Source organism: Apteryx mantelli, chromosome 17 (genome assembly GCF_036417845.1).
Source record: "Apteryx mantelli isolate bAptMan1 chromosome 17, bAptMan1.hap1, whole genome shotgun sequence".
Lineage (NCBI taxonomy): Eukaryota > Metazoa > Chordata > Aves > Apterygiformes > Apterygidae > Apteryx > Apteryx mantelli.
Genome location: NC_089994.1, coordinates 3,319,888 through 3,342,771, shown reverse-complemented (window position 1 = coordinate 3,342,771; position 22,884 = coordinate 3,319,888).

Here is a 22,884-nt window from a genome sequence, read left to right as displayed (position 1 = left end):
AGCAGCTGTAGCATGAGCTCATATAGGCAAAAAAGAAATGTATCCTGTGCACTGGGGGCAAGAGGCATCTGGTGAACAAGAGCATATTGTTACACTGATGAAAGACATTAAGATTCAACAAGTGAAAACTGACAATCTTGAGAAGTGAGCATGGAGGTAGTGGATCAGGTTAATTAGCCTCCCAGTAGAAATGGAGGCCAGGAGCTCAGCAGAACTTTGTGGAGGAATTAATTAAAGGTTTGTTTGTATCTGGGCTTGATGATTAAAAAGAAAAAAAAAAAACTCTTCATTGAAAGTGTCTGTTGCATCCTGACGCATGAGCTGCTCCTGGACTGCTGCCAAGTACTCACACAGCCCAGTGTTTACACCTTTAAATAGTCAGAGGACAGGAAGAGGAATTAATTACAGCCAAGGCTGCCGGAGGGAGACCAACAGAGCTGCCTGCTCCCCTCCACGCTGGTGAGTGGGTAGGACAGCAAAGCCAGTGCGTTTCCTCTAAGGTGACGCTGCAGGAAGGGGATGGAACAGGCAGGGCACTACAGGGCTGGAGGGTGTGCTGGGCATTCCTTCACTTAACACTGCAGGGGATCTTAGGGTTGTAGCCAGGATGACTTTAGGAAATGGACCAGCAGCAGACTTGCTGGGCACAGTCCCTGCAGAGCTTGTTTCCCCTCTTTTTTGGGTGGCCCATTTGCCACACCCAAAGCATCATTAAGGCGTGCTGAGAAAAGCAGCAGGAGCACATCAGCATCTTGCAGAAAAGTCATGTTACTGCTGAGGTACCATGAGACTTGCTTTGGAGGAACAGTGACTGGCAGTAAGGGAGCTCTGCTTCAGCAGGGCCAGTCCTCCAGGCAGAGCTGATTCCTGTTTGGACTGAGACTTCTGAATCCTGAAATCTGAATTTTGCTTCTGTGCTATTTGGCCACCAGGATCAAGGACCGTTGTGAATAGCATGAATAAAGCAGGCCACACTGAAAAATAGCTGAACTCCTGGACATTGAATTTTCCTTCAACAGGGAGCTGACATACATATAACCCATAAAAGGCTTTTGCAAGGGATCTAACCTCATATTCTGTTTTAAAACATTAGTATTGGGCATTACCTAATCCATGTTAAATGGGTTGGGAAGTGACAACAGAAAATACAAAACACTATTAACCAACACAAAACTGTCACTGAATGGGGACATTTCTGTCTGGATCTCAAGGAAGCAGTGAAGCCTTTGTGCTTTTCAACATTTCTGTCAATTATCTAAAAATAAAACTAAAATTTGCAGATGACATCAAGACTGGCAGAATAGCATATAGAGATAAGAGCAAGAAGCTTTACAGACTTAGCTGAATTCGTGGGTGAGCTGGGCCGCTCAATTAAAATGTGGTTTCACACAAGCAGATGAGCGTTAGCTGTTTAGGTGCAGACCAGTCTCAAGCTGTCGAAAGCGACAACTCTGACAAGGATCTGTGGAGGGCAAGCGAGCTGACCTTCATTTCCAGAGAAGTAAATTAGTGTAGGGTTTAAGAAAATCGAGGAGGGGGTGGAGAAGGTAATTTTAACTTTATATAAGACACTGATGAGACTGGTAGAAAGATGCTCTCCCTTTGATACTCTCTGTTTAGTGAATCCAAAGGAAGATTGATGTTATGGGATTACTGCCAACTCCCTGAGCATGATAACCAGGTTTACTGGTGTGTAGGCAATGTCTGTGTGCTCTGAACAGGTAGGCCTGAACACTCTCCCAGCTGGCCCATTGCAGTCACATTGCCAGCCCCTCTATTTTGGACAACACTGTATTCCCCTTGCTGTTCTGGGTCATGCAGCCTGTCTTAGGCAGGGTTCATATGATGACATCAGTTGCCAACTCCTGCTACCTGACCACAGAGAGAGTGTTTTGTGATGGTCTGTAAGACAGTATATTATCTGATACAGGCCAGAAGGCAGTTCCCAGGGTGCCCCTCACACCAATGAGACCCGGTCCCCCCTGCACGCTCTGTGTGGGACCACTGGGGAGCCCTTTCATCAATCTTGGACACATCAGGACCATCTCTCCCAGGCACCGCATTCAGCCATGGGCACTGGGCTTAGTTCTGGCATGGGTGCACAGTCTCCACTGTCCCTATGTGTCACAGGTCAGCACCATAACTGCTAACCCTTGGCTCAGCCTGGCCAGAAATTTGCCTCTCTTCTCAGGTCCATTGAATTCCCCTTCCTCACCTATTATCCCTTCTTTTGCCTCCCCATCCTCGGTGGCCAGATGAGTGCAGGGGTATCTCCCATGGCTTTAGGGCTCATCCAGAAGTAGTCAGCAGGGTTCCCAAAGCAAATGAAGACAATGCCTGTCTAGGAGATCTCTTCCAAAGGTTTCTCCCCTCCTAAGATTTCCCATGCACAGTTTAAGGATGTTGTTTGCACTATGCTGCTGTTATAGATATCAGAGCTGGTTGCTTTTGCTCAAGAGGGGCACCTGGGGACATAGCTGTAGGCCACAGAGAGAATCAAAGTGCCAAGGAGGTCTGAAATCTATAGTGAGGCAATTTCAAAAACTTATGGGAGTGCCACAAGCCAAGCAACATATCTATCCCCCCAAAACAGTGTCTACAAGCCAACTACCACTATAGACAGGGATTCTCCAAACTCTTTGTGGGTGCCTGTGACTGACTCACTTCCCCAGCAAATGCTGCCAGATGCCACTTCACTACCTGTGGCCTGAACATTATGGCCCTCGTGTCCCAAGCTTGTCATTTGTGTCTGCACCCGATAGTGCCTGTTCCACCTTTCTTTTCTCGTCCAGGGACTTACATGCTATGAAAGCTGCACCTCTGTACAATCACATGTGCACTAGATGCTGTCTGGGGTGGAGACTATGGCTGGTAGCTGTCCAGCTGGATAGTACTTCCCTGGATTCCTGCTGTAGCAAGCCCTATTGGAGTTGGATCAGTGATGTCTCTATCCCAGACGACCAGACTGAACAAGCCCAAAGTCTTGTATTTGGGATGACTAACCCCATATAGCAATACAGGCTGTCTAGGAAGCAGCTCTGCAGAAAAGGATCTGTCATGCTAGTGGACAGCAATTGAACATGAGTCAGCAACGTGCCCTTGCATCAAAAGAGGCCAACTGCATCCTGAGCTGTGCTAGTAAGAGTGTAGCCAGCAGACTGAGGGAAGTGAACCCCTGTACTCGATTAAGTACTTGTAAGACTGCATCTGGAGCGCTGTATCCAGTTTTGGTCTCCCCAGTACAAGAAGGATGTTGATGTACTGGAGCTAGTCTAGTGGAGGCCACCAAGATGATGAGGGGCTGCAGCATGTGACAAGAGGAGAGGCTGAGCAATGTGGACCTGTTTAGTTTGAAGAAAAGAAGGCTAAGTGTAGACCTAATAGCTGTCTACAACTACCTGATCAATGGATACAGAGAAGATGGAGTTTGACTCTTCTCGGCAAAGAGCTTGACTCTTCAAAATGATAGGAAGAGAAGCAATGGACACAATCTGGAATATGGGAAACTGACTAGATATTAGGAAAAAAAAACCCACCATAATGGTAGCTAAATACTGGAAGAGGCTGCCTGGAAAGACTGTGGTATCTCCATCCTTGGAGGTGTTCAGGACTTGACTGGACATGGTCCTGAGCAATCTGATCTAATTAGACCTGTTTTGAGCAGCAGTTTGAACTGGATGACCTGGAGGTCTCTTCCAACCTAAATCATGATTCTGTGATCCTATGACTCCATCACAGTCCAGAAGATCCTGATGTGGATACAAAGCTACAAGGCCTGTTGGTACACCACTGGAGGAGTGTGAGTGAGCCAGCAGGAGCCAGATCTGGTGTGACAGGTCCTCACAAGGTGAAGAAGTGGCAGTCAAGTGCACACCAGGTTTTTGGCTGCATATGAGTTTTCTCTCTAAGAGAATGTGTGTCAGAGCAGGACCTGACTGGATGCCAATATGAAGGCGGGGAGGACAACCAGAGAGATCCAGAGTGAAATTGGGAATGCTCCAGTGTGATAGTGCAGACACAGCTGACTCCAGAAATGTCCCTTGGTGCATTGTGAAGCTTCATGATGCATTGAAATGCCAGTTCCTGCCTCTGAAATGCTATTCCACCTCACCTGGCCAAAGTGATGCTAAATGACTTGACTACACATAAGAATCAGATTATGTACTGTGGTCTTACAAGTGCATAAGGGTAAAAATGTGTTATGCATAGCTCGGTTGAGACAATAAATGTTTGGCTTTGTATCCAGTCCCCTAAGGCAACCTGTTTCTCCATGGCAGGGAATGATAAGGCACTGACCCAGGCCCATCAGAGCAGGACAGCATCCAACAAAACACAGCTTTCTGAAGGCAGCCTGTTATTTCACTGGAGTTTGTACAAGGACCATTACATCCACTGGATTTAGCATTTTGGTCTCCATTCAGCTTCACACATTGTGAGAGTCACAGAAGTAGCTTTGGAGGCTTTTGTACTGTCTTTTGTCTCAGCTTACTTGCATTTATAGCATTTCAGTTTTGCATCTGAGCAAGAACATCTCCGTGCAAAAGTGTGCACCAGGGCACTTGGGTCCCCTGGAATATTCCAGCAGTGTTTTAAAACTGCTTCTGCTTCAGAAGAGGTTATAAAGGTCCCACGAGGGAGCTTATGTCCCCCTGGGCACAACTTTGGAGTTAGAGCTGGATTTCTGCCCCTTTGCTACATTCTGCCTGACCAGCATCTGAGTGGAAAGAAACTGCCATTTACTCTCACAGATGTAGGCCTTCAGCACAGGCAGGTACCAGATGACTTCCTGGATGGAGACTTGTACAAGTGCCTATTAAAGAGAAACTTTAATAGAAACATTATGTTTTACAGGAACTGTATAAGTAGGCATCAGAACCAATGTAACCTCCCTCATGCGTGGAGGCACAGGATCTGGTTAGGACCTCTGCAGTGAAGGCTGTTTAGCAGAACAAGTCTGTGAGATCTTTTTCAAGTTATTGAGATAAGTAAAGGGAGCTGAGGCTGGAGGAGAAGAAGGTGGAGAAGCTCTCACTGGGGTAGTGGCACTGAGCTGGCTTCAGAGGCAAAACTTTGCAAGGTGGCTTTTCTCAGAGATCTATGCAGAAGTAATGATACAGATAAAGAACAAGATGAAATGTTATATGACTCCTGAGATCAGAAGAAAGATAAACTGATGTAAACATCTCAAATGCCTACAATAGCAGGAGTTTTTCTGAAGATGAAGGAAACAAAAGAAGAATCTTACAAGCAGCACTGAAACCGATTGCTGTAAGACAGCAGCTCCAAGCCTCCTGAGGTAGGGGGATTTATTTAGAAGACAACCACAGGCAAATATGTTTTTACTTTTTGATGAGAAATATTGCTGATGTCAGCCCAAGGAGGGAGGGAGGGAGGGAGGCTTTGATCGTGCTTTTGTAGAGTAAATAAAGCTGCTTTGAATTCTGGTGCAAACCAAACCCCAGTAGGGATTGTGTGCATGACATTCACACTAGTGCAGTGGCCTCATTTCAGACTGGGGCAACTCTGTAACTGTGCAGAGGCAGTGACTGTCCCCTTGTAATATCCCACAGTGAAAGTAGACGTGCAAATTGAGGACATGGGGAAGGGAGCACTGTTATCCCCACCGTGCTGATGACGAGCTGAGAAATTAAAGATTGCTACATAAATCTGAGCTGCTCCTTGCAGAGGAAGCCAGAACCCCAGAGACTTTCAGAGGACAACTCATATGAACCATCTTAGCACCTATTTTAAGATAAGAAAAAACACTTTCTGGCAGTGTGTAACTAGATGCCAAACTTAGCATAGAGGAACCTTTCACCTGTGCTTCTAGGTTTGGCTGTAAAAATCACTGTTGGATAAGGATCTCAACAAGGCCAGGGAAGGATATGTGAAGAAGGCCAAATTCACACCATGAGCTGTTAAACCAATTTCTACCAAGTGTGTCAAGAAAAGTAGTGGGATACAACAAATGTCTAAGGAAGAATATATCTTCTGTGTTGAGCTGCGTCATAAATATGCTTCACTCAGGCATATGGTCACTGGAATTTTTAAATAGTGACATTAGTTCTGTTAGAAGACAGGAACGATTCATAGCCAAACCCATAGGAATGTGGTAAGAACAATATATGTGAATTAGTCTATATTTGTCCTATATTCAGAAACAAGAGTGTTTGTTTAGATGTTGTTAATTGGAACAGCATGAAAAATTTCAAAAAACAAGTATTGTTTTTCATTCAGGAAACTACTTCTGAAGAAAATTGCTTTTCAAGGAGTGACACTAATTTTCAATTAACTTTTTCATTTCCTGCTTCTTTTTAAAGCAAATGTTTGAGAAACAAACCTTCTTTACAAGACCTTGGAAATGTATTGTGTTGAGAATATGGATTTTTCTTCTCTTTGGACAGTGAAAAGCTTGTGCGAATGGAGAGAATTCAACTACTCCCATGCTGCTATTTGCTTTCCAGCTCATGCCACTTGATAAAATCAGAACCATTTCCAAGGGTGGCTTTCTCTCTGAAACAATGAATAATTAAAAACAAAAGCATTGCCTTTTGAAAATAAGACCGCCTCTTCTATTTGCCCGTGTTTCCTTGCTGTTTTCTAACTGGACAAAAATGGAGAGAAGGGAAATTCCACAAACTCTGTGTGGCAAACTGGAATCTTCCTATAAAAATAATTCTGAAGAGATTTCTTTTTTCCTGAAAATTGGAACAATTGAAAAAATAATGACAGACCACCTTAGTTTTCTTAGCAGTTTCAATGTTATTATCTCCCTCAGCCATTTAGGAAGATTTTCTTGGACTAGTAGTAGAGAGAAACCAAGCTAAATTTATTCCAAATATCTGTACAATGTAGCAAAGAGCTGCACACTCCCTGATAGGTGGCCGAGATAATTGCTATGGAATCCTTTATTTTCTGTACAAGTGTGTCCCAGAATAGCAGCTTTCATCATTAAAATATATTTCTCTCTCTCAGTGTGATTAAATCCTTGAAAGTCTGGCCTGAGTATAACCCATGTAGCAGTGCCTGTGTGCATCCATATCTGGCCTGGAATAGCAGTTCTGCTTTGCTCACTCCATGGAGCTGTTAGCGTGGCAAGGTAAAGCAGCCTGCGTGCAGCTCTGTGCACAAACAACATGGTTGTTCCTGGCACTTGTGCTAGCTGGGCTAATGTTAAATTCAATAGCTCCTCAGGTGGCTGGCCAGCTCAAGGGATGGGCAGAGAGAGGATGCAGAGAGAAGACAACGGCTTAATGTGTATGGTCCCAGGGGTCCCAAAGCACAGCCAGGTCTGTGCTCCACTATGCCATCACAAACTTCTTCCTCATCCTCCCACAGCACTCTTTTATAGCGTTATTCCAAAACTTGCTTACATACTGTAGCTTAAGGGTGTCAGAACAGAAGAAAAGAAAGGGAGCATGTGTTAGGGAATCCAAGGAGCACAGCCTGACGGATGCTTTGTGTTCATCCCCAAGGTGACGCTAGCCTCGGCTTCCAAATGCAACTTGGATCAGCCCTTCTGCGCATAACCTGCTGCGTTTAAAAACTCCACACACAGTGGCCTTCTGCCAGGGGCCTGCGGTTTCCCCATGCTGCCTGTCCAGGCCCTGCAACAGCCTCCAGCACACTGCAGAGCTTTGCACTTTGCTACTGCCTTTGTTCTCCTTTCATCTTTCCTTTATCATCTACAGTTCCAGTTTGTAGCCAGCCAGCACTTCCAGCCTGACAATTAACAGCTGCAATTAACAGTTGCAGAGGTAGGTGTTTCCTCTCCAAAGGGACTGAGGTTTTCCATGCTGAGAATGAGAGAGATTCCCACTGAGGGAGCTAGTTTGTACTTCTAAATAAATGCAGCTGAATATTGTCCCTGTTGCAATCCTGCTAGCTAAATCTGGGGTAAAGGTCTAAAAAGTTGCTCAGTATTAACAATTCAGCATTTTTACCTATTTACCGACATACCAAGTTCCTGTCAGAAATGAAAGCACATGAATTTAGGTGATTGTGGCACTGCCTGTGCTCTCCAGAGCTACTAAGGAGTTTAGAAAATCAGATAAACAATGAGGAACAGCAACAGCAGTTATCTGGTACAGGATTCCTCCCCCTCCCCCAGCTATTTTCAGGTAAGGATTGTTACCTGAAAGGTAAGGATATTAGTGTAGTCTACAGAACATGGCCATAAAAGTAACACTACTAAGTAGATAGGGCATTAAAATGCTTCTATTGAGCTTTCAAATCCATTAGTGAATGATAAAATGGTAGCAGCTGAGGAATAACGGGAAAAGGTGATCTGGGCATGAATGACAAAAAATATCTGCAAAAATCAAAACCACCAACCAGTGACAGAGAGTATCTTCTCTGATATGTTACTGCTGAATTCAGAAATGCTATTGATGTCCAATAATGGCTTTTTATGTCTTGTTCAGTAATTGCTAGTATGAAACTAACAGTGAAAATATGTATTTTACAAATAAGACTATGTCTCAGCATCTGCAGGGGAAAATATGTTTAGTTCTTGCTCTGCTTGTTGCTAAAAGTGATCTAATGTTGCAAGCCAAACAAGAAAAGCCTCCAACAATGTCTGTCTGGTGATGAGAAATGATTAATATAATACCTGCTGGAATAGCTTCGTAGGCATCCCCAGGACAGCTGGATGAATTGTATACTATACAGAGATGTAACACTGTGCAAATAAAACAATGAAGAAATAAGGAAGTGTTATTGATGGAGATTATTTCTCCCCTTTTACTTGATCATAACAGTTTTATATCTGTGTAGAAATGAATTCTAGTTTGTAACGTGGTCTCTGGGAGTTGTATTTATTCTATTTATTGACATCAGGAACTTATTACTTTGCACAAATTATTCGTGTGAATTAGACACACCTGTGATCCTCACATTATTTGTTTTTGGAGGGCGTGAGAGGTAGAAAGACACTATAATAATAACTCCCCCCCCCTTTTTTTTTCATAAGATAGAGTGTTTGGATAACATGGGAGAAGAGCAAATCCCAACATGATCTAGAAAGCAATACATGAATCCTGATGGATCTAGTACAACATTCTGAATTTGTCATGTTCTTGCAACACCAGGGCTCAGGCCACAAATGCTGTTGGCCCTGTAAACAATGAGGCTTTTAGGGCGTATTTACCAGACGCAAAGCAGCACAGTGCAAGGCCTCCCTGCCCCAGCACCGATGGATCTAAGGTGCTGTGCTCCATAGTGACACAGCAAAGGCCCTCAAAATATCACATATCCATTCAGAGAAGAATGGTTTTCCAGTCAATTTTTCACCCTTTTAGAGTAGTTTCCCTGACTGGGTTGTGGTACTGTCAGGTTGGGAAAGGCACAAGTCCTGCCCATGTCAAAATATGTGACACCTGTCACTTCTTCCCAGTCACAAATGCCATCTTGTAACAGGTAGACATTATTTTGGTTTGTCATGATTTGTTCTTAAAAATAATATTGACTCCTGTTCATCTTACTATCTTTAAGGAATGACCGGTGCCTGGTTTGATTATTTGTTACAGGATTTTGCCGGAATTAAAATTAAGATGGCTAGTCTTTGGTGGCCTTAGTCCTTTTTTCCCAAGATTTTAAAGCATTATCTTCATCTTTTCCCACTTTGCCCATTCTTCTCAAACTCTCAAAGAACCATTGCTGATTGTGAGATTGCTTCACCAGTTTTTGAAGGATAGAGTTAATCACAAACGATTGATTTGAACAGAGGACAACTTATTTGACTATTCACCAGCCCATTGTTTCTATATTCCAGCCAAAGATCCAGGCATTTTTCTAGGAAACTAACTGCACTAGCCATCTAGCTGTGGCTTCCCTTTCCAGTTTTCTATTTACAGAGATTATTGAGGTCTTTGTGAAGGTCACTGTTGTTTTTTTGTTCACCTTCTTTGCCTGAGTTCTCTCCTTTCATGGTCACTCTCTGTCACTTCTGTACTGTTTAAAGTCAAATTTTGAGACAACATGACAGCTTCCCCACTCCCCTAGCAAAGCTTAGGTACAAAGTTCAGCTCACAGCCTTTGAACATGGGGATTCTGTGTAGATAGAGCATTTTAGTGAAGAAACATCTTGCTGGGAGAGCTGTTCTTCCTTAGCCATAAGACAGAGAAGACAGAGGTTGGATGGTTATTGCTCTGTGATCAGCAGACCAGAATAGATCAACATAACGGTCCCCTCTTCTGATGAATTTATAACAGGAAAGCACAACTGCTTGATTCAACTGTCTGCACCTGCAACTGTCAGGCAGGAGGAGCCCACAAGCTGGGCTGGGTAATAAACCTCTGTGATCCTGACTGTAGCCACTGCTTGACCCAAGGTTCACACATTTGAGCACATGTGGAGTGTTTGGCCATGGCAGCATTTTCAGTTGTTGCACATATTGCTACAGGTGTGGGTGCATCATGTGGTATAGAATTACCCATAAGCCTGGCCCAGGGGTGCAGCAGGGTTTAGAGAACAGAGCAGAGTCCACACAGGCAGGCAACCTCCTAGCTGTGGGGTCTTCCACAGACCAATTAGTCTCTGTTTCCCTCTGCAGTGGATATTTGTTTTAAAAGGCTATTTCATTCCTAACATGATTGAGTTTTGAGTGAAATACTATTCAAGTTTGGTGCTCATCACAAGAGATGAGTTTGATAGTAGTGCTGCTGTGATGGATCCTGTGCATCTGGGTGGAGCAGTGGTGCCTTGCTGCTGCACCGCTTACCCTAGGTGCTTTTTCTCTCCCAAAGTATGTTGTATTTGCACAAGTGTTCCCACAAGTAGTTGCTGAATTGCTGCCTTTTTGCAAGTGGGAGTTCAAAAGACCTGCCTGATGTGCACTTTTTCAGAGAGTTCTTGGAACTGTTGGGGTATTTCTGTGTCCAGCTGAACCATGTGTCTGGCCCATTGTGGCTGGGCCTTCATTAATCATGCCTCAATGGAGGTGCACTCAGCAAAACTGCAAAATGTTGCTGCTGCCTGTCTGTCTTACTATCTCATTCAGAGCAAGGCTTGAAATTCCTCTGGTGCCTTTTTTCTCCAGCTGCTGGCTGCATTTTCTGTACAACATCCAAATCTGACACCTGCACAGTATTGTGGTAAACACAACAGCTCTGTCCACTCTGGTTTGTGTGAAGAGCAGAGAGCCCACACTCATGTTCTGATAATTTCATTACAGTGATAGACTGCCTCTCTGTGAGCACCACAGGCTCCAGATGGCAGCACCAAGTGTTGGGTTTAAATTTTTAGCTATTATTAATATAGTGGCTCAGTCCTCTTCCAGAAGCCAAGGAATCAGCAAGCAAACTGGCCAGGTGCTCCAGAACCTGCTCTTCCCTAGTGACAAGTGAAGACTCAAGTGGCCAGACAAAACCACACTTCACTGATGAGAGAAAATATACGGGAGGAAGAAAGGAAGAGGGAAAAAAAGATATTATACAATAACCAGCATCTCTTTTCTCAAAGCACACATGAATCACTTAAAGTATTCCCTTCTGTGTCTTGATAAGAAAGCTGATAGGGCAGTCACCTGCTTTCCCTGTGGTACGGTGACATCAGACATGGCTAGTGGCTGGCAAGTCCTCTGGTTTTGTCTTTAATCGTGCCATGTAGCAAAGCCCCATCCAAGCTGCACAGAGTGAACTGCCCACCATCCAGTCCTGCTACCTGCTCTGGTGGGGTCTGTTTTCAGTCCCAAACCATTCAGTTTCTTCATGGCTGAGCTGGAGTGAAATGCAGTGTTCTTAAAAATTGGTGAGATGGAAGGCCAGTTATGAAGGGCAAATCCTGATCATATAGTAAGGTAGGCTGAAGTGAACAATATTCATCTCAACCCATCAACCACAAGGTCTTAAATCAAGGCACAAATAGCATAGATCACACTTGCAACACAGGAAATAGTGAAGCCATGGCCCTACAAATAACTTGGAGATCATTCCTGATAATCACTTAATGGAAGCTCATTCTTAGAAACTAGGATAGTGAACATGAGCCCTAAACACATTCATAGGAAAATACTAACTGGGTAGAAAGAGGTGGTGTGACTTCTGCATGTAATATTAGCAAGAGTGGAATAAACTACTGGATCCATATCTGATATCCACATTGTTAAAATATGTTGTCAAGGCGGAAAAGGTAGACAAAGACTTATAAGAATGAGTCAAGGTTTGGATAACTGCCTGACAGTGACGAACAGAAGGAACTTCATCTTTCAGTTTATTGAAGTGAAATTTATGAATAATAGTCACAGCATAATAATCCATCCCTATGGTGCAGATTGATAGCAAAACAGTGTCTAATTTTGCAGATAAGGATAACTCGAGATCCAGTTGTAGGAAATTGCAGCATGGCAGACCGAATCTAAGCAATGACGCACAGACTACATTTTATGATAATGCTAGCTATTTACGAAGGGTTGGACTTTGGGCTAAAGCCACTAGAGAATTAGTCACAATGATGCTGTGCATAGTGGCTGGATGCTGCATAGTGATCCAGATCCCTGTAGACTGAGACTTAGAGAGCTACACAGAGTCCAAAGCAGCAGAGTTGTTAGGCAGCCTCTTGAGGCAGTATTTCAGGACTGAAATTTAGGATATGGGTACCTGTATTCCACCGAGAGGCACTTCCAAAACTCACAATTTCTTGCCTTGGTGGACCTAAATCTTTCCATTTCCTCTAAGAAGGAGGAAATGCTTAGCCATAAGTTCACCTTTCAGGTGTGAAAAAACAGGTTCAGGAACCCTTGCCGCATAGGAGGTCAGGCTGGCCATCATGGGTATATTTCTTTCCTCCAGGTCCCATTTCCAAAATGCTCCTTGCTCACTGGATTCAGGCTGCTGTACAAAGTACCATCATTTCACAGACAATGAGAAATTAGTTCCTGATCCCAGACATAAAGATCAAAGGCAAGCAAAGATCAAAAACTCTGGTCTCATGCAGCAGGTTGTGCAATTCCTGTCCTTGTGAGAGGCAACTTCCTTCCACTGATTGCTCCTGTCCCTGGAGAAGGATATTCCACCAAAGACAAGAAGGGACATAACAGAAACCATGATGGAAACCACCCCAAGAATGACTAGTCAACAGGAAAACAAACTTCCCTTGCTTTCTGCCTGGCATCTACTTCCCTGATCATTGCTTTCCAGGTATAAGTTAGTTGAACAGAAGCAGTGCATCCACTTCTCTCGGTGGGTTTCTCCCTGTGCTGCCTGCAATTGTGAATTCCCTTGCATGAACAAGGGCTGGAAGGTTAGCTAGAAAGTGTAAAATACGAGCCTGCAGCTAACAGTCTCTGGGCTTCCCAAGCCCCAGTCAGCAAAGCGTGTGTCTAGAAAAGCATTTCCCCTTTACTGTACTGAACTTTCAATGCATTTGCTTCCTGTTTTATGAATTGCTCTGATTTACATGCACTCCTTTGGTAAAGGAAACGGCAGCAACAAGAGTAGAGCTGTCCTCCAGTGCATATACTGAAAAATTGCCAGGAGGTCACTAAGAAACCCTAAATATTCAATCATTAACAGCTTCAGTCCAGAATCAGTCCTGATTAGATCACCTCTTTAATCAACCTAGCTGGCAACAGCCCTTGATAGAGAAGCTGGACTGTCATTCAACTCATGTTTGCTCTGAATTGCACTTTTGTGGAAACAGCAGTGCCTGTAGTGGGGTGTGGCTGTGCTTGCAGTTAGCTTTTTTTGCTAACCTCTGCACCAGAGCACACACTTCTGTGAATCTCCAAGCCACGTACGTTCTCTGAATCACAGCCGCATCCCTCTCTCACTGCTCCAGGGAAAGGAGCTCAAGAAATAATTAACTTTACTGCTTCCTGTAAAATCACTTGTTTTTCTGGGCCCTGGAAGGCAGGAGCTGGCAACATTGTATATGTGTTAGAGACAGCTCAGATCCTTCACCTCCTTCTGCTGTTTTTGCAAATGGAGGGCAAGATTCCCTTGTCTGACTGTCACGAACAAAGCAATGCAAGTAATTGATTTCTTGATTTGGCCAGTGATCCAGAAAAAAAATAATTGTTTGAGGTTGACCTGAAACTACAATTTTACACAATTTTTGGTGAAGTGAAACAGTTCATTTTGGGTTAAAATGCCAAATGAAACACTTCTTCTGACAAGAAGAGAATTGTTTTATGTTGAGGGAGTTGTTTTTAGTCTGATCAACAGGAGGGGGGAGCTTTACCCCCTATCTACTCATCTACCTTGCACTGGAGCTGTGATGTAAAGCTAGCACTCCCATGACTTAAGAGAGAGCTATAGGCTGGATAGACAGAGAGCTACACTGGGCTATTGGCCAGGATGGACATGGCCTTACCCTGTTGAACTGGTCCAGTATGCCGAGCCATTAATAGTGCAAGGCAGAATGCTCCCTCCTGGTGCTCAGGCATATGTCAGACTAATCCTGGCAGGATTCATCTGCCCGAAAGTTGACGCAGAGTACAAGATGAGATGGAGCTGTCTCCATCTAAGTAATCATCTGGAGTCCCATTATGGTCAACAGTGAGAAATCATATCTGCTAGGAAGCCATTAGTCTTGCTTTCAGGGAGGTATCTAACTAGTTGAAACCAGTGAATTGCATGCTGCAACCTATATTTGTCTCCAGCTAGGCTGCATGCACCTGACTGTAGAAGTATACATGTGCGCTGATAAATCTTTCCCTCCCTCCTTCCTCCCCTAGTTTCCAGCTTTACTCCTGAAACACCGCTGAAACACTGGATGGAGGACTGAAACACCACTGGTGAGCACCCTACAACTGGGTGTAGGTTTGGGAGGGTACGGCTCACCCACACACGTCCTGAGTGCTGCACTCCTCAGTACAGATACCAGCTTTTCCAGCCCCAGTGTCAATGTTATACTCGCTTCAGTTTTACACCTACACCTCCTCAGGAATCCAGCCTTCTCATTTGGAAAAAGCTGCTGTTTTTCACTCAGCTGGTGCAACTTACCAAATTCAGCCGTGCTTTCCGATGCATCCCTAGCCCTGACACATGGCCATCACAACGGGTAACAGCACTAGGATTGCGCCCTAATGCACTGACATTTTGGAAACTGCTGTGCAGGAGAGTTGTCTTCCAATCTGGAGGGAAATGCTGCCATCACAGAGTCTTTTATCAGCACAGAGTTTGGAAAAGGAGACAAGAATGAAGAACTGAGCAAAGCTGGAAGCCACTGGAGAGGAAAGCTGATCCAGGAAGGCAAATCCCCATAGTAGCCATCAGTACAGGTCACAGTTTCACCTTCCCACAGGCTGTGCTTTGGTCTCCACTGTGCAAAAGGGAAGCTGCAGCCCAGGGAGAAGTGGGACTCTCCAGGTCACGCAGGCAGATGTAGTCTGTGACATAGAAGACTTACACCTCTGTACTGCAGTTTGCAAAGGCACAGAACAGTCATAGTCTGAAAATACAGCACTTTTGTAGGCATGGTTTGGAACCTCCTCTTTTTCCTCTGCTACATCTGTTTCACTGAACCCCAAATTTGACTTTTCAGTTTTCTACCTGGAAGCTCTGGTTTGTCAGGAGGTCTGGGAGTGAAGGAAGGTTCTCTGCTCCTAGGGAAGGGAAACACTTTTTTTAGCCTTTTTCCACAATAACTGTAGAACTAGCTCCAGAGTTTTTCCTTACCCCACTGTTTAAGAAGGGCATTACTCCTTTCTTTTTTTTCCATATCATTGTGCAGGAAATGGAAATACTGTTCTACCTTCCTGTGTGAAGGAAGTTTAATGAGAAGTGATGGGATTTATATTGTACTGTGAAGACACAGCCTCCCCTCAGCCAGGACCTCTCCTTCCTACCCAAGGAGCTTACTTGCCAGAGCAAGGAGATGAGGGTCATTTTAAGTTGTGTCAGTGACGATGTCCATTCGTCTTCTCCCCGTGGACTCACATCTCCTTACCTGCACACTGGTTGTGGTGCCCAGCAGACTCAGTTACACTGAGGCACACGTGCTCAGCATATTGTTTGCTTTGGTAAGTGCTAGCAGCAAGGCATGTGCTTTTAACTCACAGTGTATCCACCGCTCTCCGTTCCTTCAGCACTGAAAGAATTTGGCTTCCCCCTTACAGACATACCTGGTTTTTTCCATTTTCCTCTGGGACGTCCCTTCACACCTATGGATCTCAGAGGAAAGCCTTCATCAGGGACATCCCAGTGAAGCTCTGGTCCGTCACACCCATCCTCTGAACACAAAGGGAGAGCAGCAGCATGATTGTGAGGAAAGCACTAATGTACTGGGAAGTTAACAACAAGAGAGGCAGAGAGGTGCAACTAACACATGGCCCATCAGTAGCATATGATAAAATATTAAAGACTGGACAATTTTCCAGTGTGGCAAATGCTTTTTACAGTAGTAAGTAGCTGAGTATGGAGAATGCCCCTACACATATCCCTTAGTTCCCAGCACTGACTACTGCAGATTTTGTCAGGAAAGGACTCTATACTTGAAAGGAAGAAGAAAGGAAGAAGAACAGATTCTAATTTGCTGACTAAATTTTACCAAAATGGAATGTAGCAGTGAAAAACAAAAGTTCCTCAAAGTTAGGATGCAAACAGAAGATTTGGAAAATACAAAAGGGGAGGTTCTGCTGGAAAATTTTAACTTTGTCCTAGCCTATGTATAGATCTAGATTTTTCACAAAATCAGAGAATTTTATTCCAGGCTAAGCAAAACTAAAATAGAATGTTTTGAAAAATCATAAAATCAAAGAAGAATTTGTTTCAGGTAGAAGGGAAATTTGTTTGACAAACTCCAAGCATTTCAATTTAAAATTAGAACATTCTTTTTTTTTTTAATTAAATCAAGCCTATAAAAAAAGAGCCTTTGGAAAGCAAAGAATCAAGATATTGTCCAGGTATCTTTAATAAATGCACAAGCTGCAAAACAAATGTGGATTTGCAAAGCATGTGTTAACAAACGTTAACAAATGTGTTAACAAATTTACATTTTTCACAGAACAAAAGTATTCCTACGAAATTTTGTCCATTTTTTCTCTAATATTCTGCCTGCTTAATGTAACTATTTAATACTGATTTAAAGTCTGTAAAATGAAGAATGAAGAGCTGATATTTCTCTGTAATCTTCTGTTTTTCTATATTCTGAATTTGGTCCATTTGATCCATAACATCCAGACTTCAGTAGCATAAGGGATTTTTTACATTTATTTTCATAATTTAATGTTTGTTTTAGAAAAAGGAGTGGAGGGAAAGCTGCCAGGGCTTAATCATGCGACAATCTTGAATCTTACCATAACTGAGGGAGGAAAGGAGGGTTTGGCATCTTTGCTGCAGTGCTAATTTGCATTGAGGAGGATCTTTACCCTTTGCAGCTAAAAAAGATGAAGTGCTAACTTCCCAAATGACATTTTGGAATTTGTGTGGAGGTTCTCACACTGCCAGAACTGCCTTTAATGCTCTGATTATTTCTACTATTAAGCCAGGGATGGCAAATTTATCTAAGAGTTATGCTGGGGAAGGGGGTGTAGCTCAGAAACAGAAGCATATCCCCGCAAATACATTGGTAGGATCGCAAAAGCCATCACTCTGGAAGCCTAGGAAATGAACAGCACTGACCACTGAGGCACATGTTCTTCAGACACCATTCTGCAAATGTAGATACCCCTGTATTCCCCCACCAAAGGGCACCTTTCACCCTTCTGTGCCTTGCCAGAGAAAAAAGCTGCACATACTTACAGAGTGGCATATGCTCTAAAATTTGCTTGTGGGACTGTTTCACAGCTTGATTCCCCAGTATTAGGACTTTGTGCTTCAGCTCTGTTAAAGGTCATCTGCAACCTGAGTGGACAGCTATAGCTGCCTTCTGCCAAAGCAGCAACGTACAGTAGCCCTTTAGAGTCAGCAGTGCAAAGCATTCCCATGTTTTGCAGCTCTGCGTGGGAAAGGATTAGATACATTTTTTATGACTGGGCCTTTAAACTGTGATTGTCACTGATAAAGTCCTGGTACATTCTCATCGTCATGAGGCTGGGTTTCCTCATACTGCTGCCTTTATTCCACAGGGACTTCCACAAGTGCTTAGGTTTGCTGATCATGCATATCCAGAAGTGTGTGTATGTGATTGCAAGGGGGACATTCTCTGCTTCTACTGCTGCAGCTCACTCACCCTGGCATCTACTTGGAAATGGAGAAGGCTGACAGCTCAGGACAGTGCCTTTAATAGTCCAGGTGGTTGCTTTCTAGTTACAATTCAGTAAGCACTTCTCTTCATTAAACGTTAATGAGGAGCCTGAGTAGCAGCTATCCCTGTGATGTCAGTCTGGTGTGGCTCTTGCAGCTCCTAACAGTTCTCCCTTTAATCCCACTAGACTGTGTATTGTATTCAATGCTCAGGTCAGAGAGACTCACATGGAACAGAGCATGCAGGAATCACTGCCATGGAAAGTGGTGGATAGAGGTATTTAATGCTCATGAACTGTCGCAGAAAGCTCCTCTAATGCTATGTATTAATAAGATACAAACTTCACTTGTGCACCAAAAAGGTATGGTCCTGGATAGAAAGGGAGTCCAGAGTTGTCTTTTAACTGTAGTCTGGCAGAGAGGAGAGGTTTTCCCAACCATTGTTGAAGAGGGACTTTGGAGCCTTTTTAGAAAGAGCATGGTGGAGGAAAGGAGAGCCAAGCATGCTCTAGCATTACGGAGGATGAGTTGCTTGTATGACGCTTAAAAGCTGTACCCTCATTTCACTCCCCTCCTCAGTGTCCCTCAGCCAAGCTGGATCTGAATGAGGCATACACATTATTTTGAAGCTGGGAACATGTCTATTTTCGAGTTGTAGGTAATTCCAGACTCAGCTGCAAGGGACTGGTAACAGCAGGGTTGCTGTGGGTATGACGGTGTGCACTCATCCACGATAGTGGGTCACCTAAGGGAAGAATTATACTTTTCCCCCAAGGCTTTTTGGAATTTATGGAGAAAAATACAACCCCCTTCCTCCCCCACACCCTCCCCCCAAAAAAAGGGAAAAAAAGAAAAACACCCCAACTACACCGGACTCCTGGCAAACTCTTTGCTAAGCTGCTGTCTGCCATATGCTTCATGTCAAAGCCTGGTCAATGGGGAGTGGTGGAAAGTCCGGACAGATGATGTATGCTATTTCTTCTGTTCATGGCTGACTGAAGCTGTCCCAGCTGACTACAAAGGCCAACTTGAAGGAACTGTTTTCATATGGCTCCTCACTGGGACAGCCTGTAGCTTGGCTGGGCATTTCGAGTCACATGGAAAAAAAGCAGAAAAAGTCTTCTCTAATCCTGTGCTTAGGGGCAGCTGAGTCCTTCACTAGCTGAGATTCTTGCTAAGGAGAAGCTGCCAGGAAACCTGCTGGAGACCTGGAGGAGACAACAGGTGATCAAAATGTAGGAAAGTGCTCAGGAGGATAAGGCAATGGCAGAAAATCTGTTAGTTCTTTGCACTAAAACATAAAGACATTCTTTCACTGGAGCCTTTAGGTAGTGCTAAAGACAAGTCAGAGGAACAATCTCAAATTAAAGTGTCAGTAAAGGAGATTTTAGAATGAATCAATAAAGTGAATAATGACAAATTGCCAGGACCAGATGGTATTCACACATGCGTTGTAAAGGAATTGAGATATGAAATTGCTGAAATGCTCACTGTGGCTTGTAACCTATTGCTTAAATTGGCCTCAGTGCCAAAGGAATAGGAGATGGCAAATGAGATGCCAATTTTTTAAAATGAACTCCTGGGAAATCTGGGGAGGCATAGAGAAGTAAGTCTGACTTTTTTATTGGGAAAAATGGTAAAAAACTGTAGTGAAGAATAAATTAATAGTCATGGATGTACAGTGGGAAGTAATGCTTCATTCATTCATCAGAGGTCTTTGAAGGACCTGACAAGCTTGTAGAGAAGAGTGATCCAGCTTGATATAAAGTACATGGATTTCCCAAACACATCCTGCATGCTCTCTCATTAGAAGCCCCTCAGGAAATGGGCTGCCTTGGCATAACTGGGAACATATCATAGGTTAAAAGAGAGGAATAAAGAACAGAATAAATGAAACTGGTTGCCAGTAGAGCTCCCCAAAGGTCTGTACTGAGATTTGGGTTGTTTAATGTTCCTAAACTACCTGAAAAGGTAGGAAATAGGAAGGAGACAGCATTTGTATATGATGGACTATTATTCAGGATAGTCAAATCTAAAACTGGCTATGAACAATTGAAGCATTATTTGGCAATAAAGAACAACTGGGAGTTGAATGGCATATACCAATGTTGAAAAAGGCAAAAGAAAGCGCATGGGGAAATGAATCCTTTTTGTATTAGTAAAATGATGGGCCCTAAATGAGCTCTTGCTAGCCAAGGAAGAGAGCTTGACATCACTGTGCAGGCATTAGCACACTCAGATCAGCAGTAGGCAAAGGGTACCTGGTAAAGGTAAGGAATGAAGACCAGAATGGCATATAGAGAGACATCCAAGGAGCATCTGCACCATGAGTTCTGTTTGCCTTTCTGGTCATCTAATTAAAAGAAGAACATAGTAGAATTAGAAAACATTTAGAGAAGGACAGCAAGGATAAACAGAGATATGGAGCAACTCTCCTATGGGGATAATTTATTTAGATCAGATTTCTCCAGCTTCACAAAAGGGGATTTGATGACAGTCTGTAGAATACCGCACTGTGGGAGAAACAGAAGGGGCAACAATTTACTATTTCTTGTAACGCTGGGTGTAGGGGTGTCCAGTGGAGTGGTCAGCCAGGAGGCTTAGAACCAGTCAAAGGCAGCAGCTTCCACATGCACAATTTGTGACATGGGGTGTGGCAGAGACTGAGCGGATAAAATGGGCTCAAGCATGCATTAGCTACATTCACCAAAGACAGATTGTTGGGAGGTGGTTAGATGTGACGATAAGGGTGCAGTCTCAATTCCGTGTGGGATCATATGCCGGGCAGGGATCACGTGGCACTGCCTCCCTGTGATGGCTACTCCTATATTTCTCAGAAACAGTTGGTGCACACAGGAAGTATCTGCTGCGCTCTTCACAGTGACCATCTTGTCCTGCTTTCTCAGAGACTGTGCAGAACTTCCCATTGCTGCTTCCTTGCCACCAGGAGTTCTTAGGGCAGAGTTAGCCCAAACTGCCCATGATAAGCTCAGTGGGCTTTTTTAACAGAGGTACTGGGAGCTGTCATGATTTACAGCCTGACAAATCCAGGATCTCATGAAAACATAAGCACTGAAGGTGGGATACAGTTCTCTACCTGGAGACAGCTACAGTAAAGGTACATATATCTGGGTCATCCAGGGCACCCTACACAGACAAGGGGAAAAAGTAGGCTTGAGGCATGATTCACCAACTCTTCCTTCAAGTAGGACCAGCTAAATAGGATGCAGCCATGTGGCAGCCTTGGAGCCCAGGAAGTCTGGAGGCATCCTGTTTGTGATTTGGCAGTATGGATTTGTCTGGGTTGCTTGAAGGCAAAGCAAGCACATTCCAACTCCTCTGGTTCTAGGTGTGTTCTCACTTTAGGTCCATCACCATACACCAGAGTTGTCAACAGGGAGGCAATGGTCACATGGAGGTGGTAGTTTCCCAAAGGACAGTGCCAACCCTGAGGTCAGGGGAGCAACTATCCAAATATAACAGCAAGAGACATTTTTCTTGCTATGCTCTAAGGCAGAGGCAGCAGTCAGTGCCAACAAAGCCAGAGAGCATGGGCAAACCCGGACGCTAAGGTGCAGAGACCCATTCAGATTATGCAGTTTCCATTGCTGTTCTCTTCGTACAGCACTTAGCACCATGGTCGTGATGCAAGGCTGGGGCACATGGCACTGCACAGCACTGCTATTACTACTCCTGCTCATAATAGTACTCGGGGTCTTGCAAGGACTGATACTCACAGAAAACTGAACTGTGCTGAATGGGACTCCCAGTAAATACCCTGATACAGAATCTCATTAGCAAACACAGCACATTACCCAGTCAGCAGCAGTAGCAAACACAGCAGTTGCTTCATAGGGATGTCAGATTAGCTGCTTAGCTTTGTAACAAATATACCATGGTTCATTATCTTTTATACGAATCCACGTCTCCAGTGCTTTTAAGATCTTGTGAAATGAGCATTTACTATTTGCTTTTTGCTCATGCAGCAACTAATTCTCCAATTATAAATTTTGTATTGGAGCCCCGGTCTGTGAAGGCTGAGACCAAAGCCCTCTGCATAGGACCAGGTGACTCCCAGATGAACAGATCTTTGCTTTTGGCAGAGCTTTGTTGGGAAGCCTTTGGTGACAGCAGGAAAATCTCAGCATTTTCCTCAGCCTCCACCTCTTACCTTTTCACCACAAAGTGGGGATGGGGACAATTTTGCTCTCAGAAAATGTCAAGTTAAGAAATGAGCAAACAGTCCTCTTGGTTTTAAGGAAGCCTGAAATATTACGTGTGGAGAAGCCATGTGGATTCTTCCTAGGGAATGGTAACGGCATCTTTGTCTCTGTCCATTGCTTTGGTGTCCTGGAAACATGGCCTGGATATTATGAGAATTGAGCTAGACTCAGATGCAGGGATCAGGGAAATTTTGGAAAGCTGCCTAAAACCTATTTAGGCAGCTCTCATGATAGTGTCCATAGGACACAGGTTAGTATGAAGTGGTCGGGTATTTAAAAGGCATTCACCTGGAATAACTAGCACAGCTCATGCATTGTAATGCATCCATCACAAAGTCATGCCAATCAAACATTTATAACACGCCATCAATTATTCTGTACACAGAACAGTGCCCACAGTTTTATAGCAAAAACAGTTCCTTCAGGCCTGTTCCATTAATATGCAGCTAATCTGATAACAATTAATATTTGATGGAGACCATTATACTGATTATAGCTCCAAGCCCAAGTAAATATGGAAAGGCCATGTGCCTAA